The 6,329-nt window shown below is 33.4% G+C and overlaps 1 long non-coding RNA gene across 1 annotated transcript; it reads left to right on the forward strand.

Moving 5' to 3' along the window:
- Positions 1-1,426: 1,426 nt before the first annotated feature.
- Positions 1,427-6,090, forward strand: LOC149209549 (uncharacterized). Its single transcript, XR_016252229.1, has 4 exons — positions 1,427-1,740; positions 1,903-2,028; positions 5,638-5,714; positions 5,811-6,090. It is a non-coding gene; the product is annotated as an uncharacterized LOC149209549 (long non-coding RNA).
- The last annotated feature ends 239 nt before the right edge of the window (positions 6,091-6,329 follow it).

Here is a 6,329-nt window from a genome sequence, read left to right on the forward strand (position 1 = left end):
TTTAATGTATATATGTTATTACATTTCAATTTTGTTTTATTTTAATTATATATATTTAATTAGGTTAATAATGCTATTTTTGAAAATGATTTTTACTTTAACATAAAATATATTTATTTTTTTATATTTATTTATAATTTTTTTAAATTAATTTTAAAAACCATTAAAGCTAATTTTAAAATAATTTAAAATAAATTATGTAAAAACTTGAAATTAAATTATTAATAAAATTAAATTTAAATATTAAAAATAGCATAAAAAAAGAGTTAATTATTTTATAAAATTAACTCGTTACACTGTCTATTTCAAAAAAAAACAAAAAAATACAATCATCGCCCGGCTCCTTTGCCTAACAATTTTTACCCGAGCCCACCCAACCCAGATGCTTTAATGATTACATTTTATATTTATTTGTATGAAAAAAAATACGGTGAATGTATATTTTTTAATATCATTATCATATTGATATTGATTCGAAACTTTTTAATTTTAATATATATATATATATATATATATAATATTTTAGTTATATTAATAATGTTATTTTTGAATTGGATAAGATAGATGATTTTTACTATAATATAAAATATATTTATTTTTATTGATGATAAGATTTTATTCTTATATTTAAAAAGTTTAGAGAGAAGCTCTCGAGCTTATTATAATTTTGACATTGTAAAAGGTTAGGAACGTAAGTGTTGCGACAAAGATTATGAAACTGAGATCTAATGTGGTTGTAGGCGGGACACTCTAAGAGAAAGTAGTTTTCATCCTTTTTTTTCTTTGAGCTAGTTAAAAAAGAAAAATACTTTGTTTATAATTTTTATTTCAAAAAAAATTATAAAATTAATTTAAAAAATAATTAAAATTAATTTTATAATAATAAATTATCAAAAAGACCTGAAATTAAATTATTAATAAAATAAAATTTAAATATTATTATTTTATAAAATTAACTCGTTACACGTAAAAAAAACTAAATAACTGGGCATTTCAAAAAAATTCAAAAATACAATTATCCTCGCTCCATTGCCTAACGGTTCAGGGTCACCCTCCCTCCTTTGATAACGTACTACGCCAGCCTGTCACCGACGGATTTAAAAGTTTCAGGAAAATTGCATATAATATCTGCCATTAAACTCAAAGACGTAGTCTTTAACGCGACTTTTTGAAAGCTTTTCCGGCGATTTTTTCCGTGAAAATCCGGCAGTGATTTATCGGAATCCAAGTTTGATAGCTAATTTCTGCACAATGAAAGCGTCCCAGGGGTTTTCCAGGGTGCTGAATCCGAATATGCAGTTAAAAAACAGTTTAACTGCAAAAATCATGATTTCATCTCAATTTCTTCCGCCGGATTCCGTCACCGGAATCTCAAAAAGTCGCATTATAGACAACTCCAAATTCAAATGTATGTTAGATAAGCGGCATTGGGCAGTGGAGATATTTTTGGTCTTTGTTTGCCGAGTGATCCATTGAACTTGATTTTCTTTCTGTGTTGTGTTGTGTTAGGCATGGCCATGTCCATTGTTCTGAATTGTTTATTATTGTTGTGTTGTGATTTTTTTTCACTATTGTAGTATTTTATTTTTTCCTGTGTTATTTTTTCTTTGATTCTGAATTTTGTGGGCAAATAGGTTTTTACAGTGAGGATTTTTTTTTGGGTTCTCTTGGGTTTTGATATCTGAAGGGAGGATATGAAGCTATGATACGAAATATGATGACATTAGCAGATTGAAAGAGGTATTCACTCTTTTATCAGTAATCTATGTTTCATTACTCATGCATGTATTCTGTAATAATTGTGTACGATATTTTATTCCAGCGCCAGAGTTTCGGGCCTGATCTATGTTTGAATTGTAATAATGTATGTATTCTGTAATAATGTAAGGCATTTTATTCCAGGGGCAGAGTTCCAGGCCTGGAGGAGAAACACGGAGGCAGGGTTTTTGGGCAGAGGAAATATTTCTGTTTGTGAGACCGGCCCTGATCTTAACAGCAGAAACAGAATTTCGCTAGTTTTTAAACAAGGTATACTAGATATAAGTTAGTATTTGACTTCAAATTTACATTTATAGAGTGATGATAAAGATTAAAATTCATGGGTATACCAATTTTAAAATGAACCTGTGTTTATTTTTTACTCTTTTAGTTTTTGTTAAGTATTTAGGAAATTATTATATTCTCCAACCTTGGTTATTCTGCTTTCTCTACGGCTACCCAATTGCATTTGAACATAATTTCTCTATTGCTAACCAATTGCATTTGAACATAATTTCTGGTTATTATGCTTTCTCTATTGCTACCCAATTGCATTTGAACATACTACATCAGGCGTTAGCAGGGTTGGGATATCGGGGAGGGCAATCCGCTTCCAGCTCCAGGGGAGTCCTTATCATGCTCTACAGACAATTCTGTTGAACCCTTCATTGTTCAGGTGGTGATTTGGCTTTGCCTGATTGATTGTGTGGAGTGCTCCCCTTATTTAGGGTTTGTTTCTTATGCTCTGTACATAAGGAGTTTTTGGAACTGCATTTCTCTGTATGTATTTGTTTGCATGAACTATTCCTCGTACGGCTGGGAAAACCAGTGAAGCAATAGAATATACAACCACTGCCATTGATGTTGCTTCTCTAGTAGCTACCCTTGCTTCTTTAGTTCCTGGCACCTTAACTTATTTTGTGGCTGGTCCTGGATAAAGTGCTGACGGGGTTGATTCTCTATTGCTCTCCATTCGCGTTTGAACATAATACATCAGGTGTTAGCAGGGATGGGTTGTCGGGGAGGCGATAAAGCAGGGATGGGTTATCGGGGAGGTCAATCCCCTCCCAGCTCCAGGGAAGTCCCTTATCATGCTCGACAGAGAATTTCGTTGAACCCTTAGTTGTTCAGGTGGTGATTTGGCTTTACCTAATTGATTATGTGGAGTGCTCTCCTTATGTAGGGTTTGTTTCTTATGCTCTGTACATAAAGAGTTTTTGGAACTGCATTTATCTGTATGTATTTGTTTGCATGAACTACTCCTACTGCTGGGCAAACAAGTGAAGCAATAGAATATACAACCACTGCCATTGATGTTGCTTCTCTACTAGCTACCCTGGCTTCTTTCGTTCCTGGCACCTTAACTTATTTTGTGGCTGGTCCTGGATGAGGTGCCGATAGGGTTGGCTTCTTTCGTTCCTGGCACCTTAACTTATTTTGTGGCTGGTCCTAGATGAGGTGCCGATAGGGTTGATTCTATGTTGCGGAGCCCCTTGTCATGCTTTAGCTAAAATATTGATCACTTAAGTGAATTTTAGCATAAATTTAAATCTATCAGCTAGGATCGAATAAATTAATTATATGAAGTAAAAGCTGATGAACCTGAATCAGCTAGGACCTAGGTACATATGGGCATAACCTTTTCACTAAGAAGACTGGTTTTCCTGGTGAAGACCTTGGCAACGATTTGGGATTGAGATTGTAGTGGGGCAATACCGATCCCTCTTATACCCTGCACTTATACCTTGCACTTCACTTCAACTCTGTCTGCAGCTCTTGTTATTGGATAAGAAAACCCACTTTCTGAGGCTGTAGCTCTTGTTATTGGATAAGAAAACCCACTTTCTGAGGCTGTAGGTGTTGCACTGAAGGCCCTCGATATGCCATTAGGCATTAAAGCATAATTTAGAGGCCAATTGAAAGAGTTGGGTGCAATATGAGAGCCTGTGGCGACCTAGGAAATATTTTAAACCCAGATTCGTGGCTGACCTTAACGGGTTTTGTGTCATCAGAAGGCCACGGAGCTCGCAAGTGTATTGGGTCCGGGTTTATCACCGAGATCCACAGTCTGTCGCATGGAGAAATTCTTTTGCTGAAGCAATGCATAGCATCCACGAACTTTTGGGTGATGCTATACATCAATTCATGTAAGCCGAAGAAGATTAGAGTACGTGTCACTTTCCCACATAGTTTTATCTATACAACCATAAACAGATGATTGGTTGTGAGAATCTCTGTGATGAGACCTGTTGTTGTACAACCGTCATTACCTTTGGCCGGTGACAGGTTGCACTTCAACACTATTCCTAGACTTTAATGAGACATAGATACAAATCATAAGAAGTTGCATCACCAATACCGAATCTCAAGAAGTTGCATCACCAATATCGAACTTCCTTTGTCTTACGGCCAGGTCTAATTTCATCCAAGAAATAGAAAACTGGTCATGGGACATGATATTCTTCTCAATCTCTATCCCAGTCACAAACATCTGAATCCTAATCTTCATCACCAGTTTTTGGGATTGCGTCTCTCTGTATGTTTTTGTTTGGATTAATTACATCAACTACTTGTCCCGCTGCAGGGCAAAGATCAAGAAACTCATAATCTTCACCACTAGGTTTTGGAACTGCGTCTTTCTGTATGTATTTGTTTGGATTAATTGCATGAACTACTTGGTCCTGCTTTGTCTGCTTTGTTTGGATTAATTGCATGAACTACTTGTCCTGCTGCAGGGAAAACCAACAGAATATACAACAAGCTCTGGTTCCAGTTTCTTGTTCTTTCTGTTTTTTTTCGACTTGTTGTCATGTGAATTGCATGAACTACTTGTCCTACTGCAGGGTAAACCACTGAAGCAACAGAATATACAACAAGCTCTGGTTCTAGTTTCTTGTTCTTTCTGTTTTTTCAACTTGTTGTCTTGTTAATTGCATGAACTTCTTGTCCCGCTGCAGGGCAAACCACTGAAGCAACAGATCTGGTTCATTATGTTTTTTCAATCTGTTGTCTTGTTAATTGCATGAACTACTTGTCCCGCTGCAGGGCAAACCACTGAAGCAACAGATCTGGTTCCAGTTTATTTTTCTTTCTTTTCTTTCAGCTTGTTGTGTTCAGCTCGTTGCCTTCAACACGATTCCTGCACTTTAGATGAAGTGTCAATGGTGTAATTACAGGTTCCTAAAGGAAGAGATTTTCGAATGAAATCCTAATATAGTATTTTTTAGTTTTTAGGGCTTCTTACTAGAGATTTGCTAGTGAAATCATAATATATTATCTTTTTTTAAAGAGTAATTTATTTCATAATATAGTAGTTTTTTTAAAGAGTAATTCGCTAAATAAAGTGCATATAAAATCAATAGGTCTTATCTTAAAAAAAACTGCATATAAAATCAATAGGTCTTATCTTAAAAAAAAACTGCATATAAAATCAATAGGTCTTACCCTCTACAGCTGATTCAGCTGGATTTTGATTTACTCTCTGTACAAAAGTCGACCATCAGCTTTCTGTTTCAGATTATTGCTCTTTCATGTTTTTTTCTGGGACAGATAGCCTCGGTTATAGGTATTTAAACTTCTGTCCTTTTCCATAAGTTTCTTCATATAGCAGACAGACAGTTCATATGTGAAGGTCAAGGTTGTAAAACTGTTTTGAAAGCTCATCTCTCTGGACATTTCGGTTTGATCCACCACACGCTGAATGAATTTTTTGTAACTGTTAATGGTATCATGAAATCTATACATGCTTTTATTTGGTTTTTTGTTTTTTTTTTTTAATTTCCAATTCAATTGATTTTCCAAATTTTAATAAGATGAAAATTTAGATAATAAGTTTATTAACATTCTTTATTATTGATATGTTTTTTGGGTTCTATGCAGGAGAATAAAAAATGAGGCTGACTCATAATACAAGGAGATGGAATGTGATATTAAATTAGCAATAGATAGATGGAGAGGTGATTTTCCAAATTTTAATAATATAAAAATTTAGATAATATGTTTATTAAAATTCCTTATTATTAATATAATTTCCTTTTTTGTGTTCTATGCAGGAAAATAAAGGATGAAGGGGCTCATAATACGAGGAGATAGAATGTGATATTAAATAGTTGTAGATAGATGGACATGTAATCTCATGATATATAATTTTACTTATTTACTTGTAAATCATGTTGAGGAAAAACTCAAAACTCTACCTTAATAAAATTAGTATTTATTTTTGAGGGAGGGGGTTTTCCCTTCCCTAAAGCCCTCATCAAAACCATGGCCATGGCTATTGGTGAGGCATGTCTTTATTAGTGAGGAATGTATTTTGTGTGTGTGCTTTTTTTTTATTTTTTTTATTCTATACATTGTGTATGTAATGGATGTAGTAATAATGGATAATAATAATAATAATATTTTGTTTAAATATGTTGATAAAATCTGGTTGAAATTTCAATTATATTATTTTAAAACTTAATTGTGAATTTAATATATATTTTTAACTTGCTTTGAAAATCAATTTTATAATTACTTGTATTTTAACAATATGGTTTTAAATTTATAATATATGTGTTAATTAAGTGATA

This window comes from Pinus tabuliformis, chromosome 1_2, assembly GCF_031772625.1.
Source record: "Pinus tabuliformis cultivar Carrire ecotype Pingquan chromosome 1_2, CPIR1, whole genome shotgun sequence".
NCBI classification, from domain to species: Eukaryota; Viridiplantae; Streptophyta; class Pinopsida; order Pinales; family Pinaceae; genus Pinus; species Pinus tabuliformis.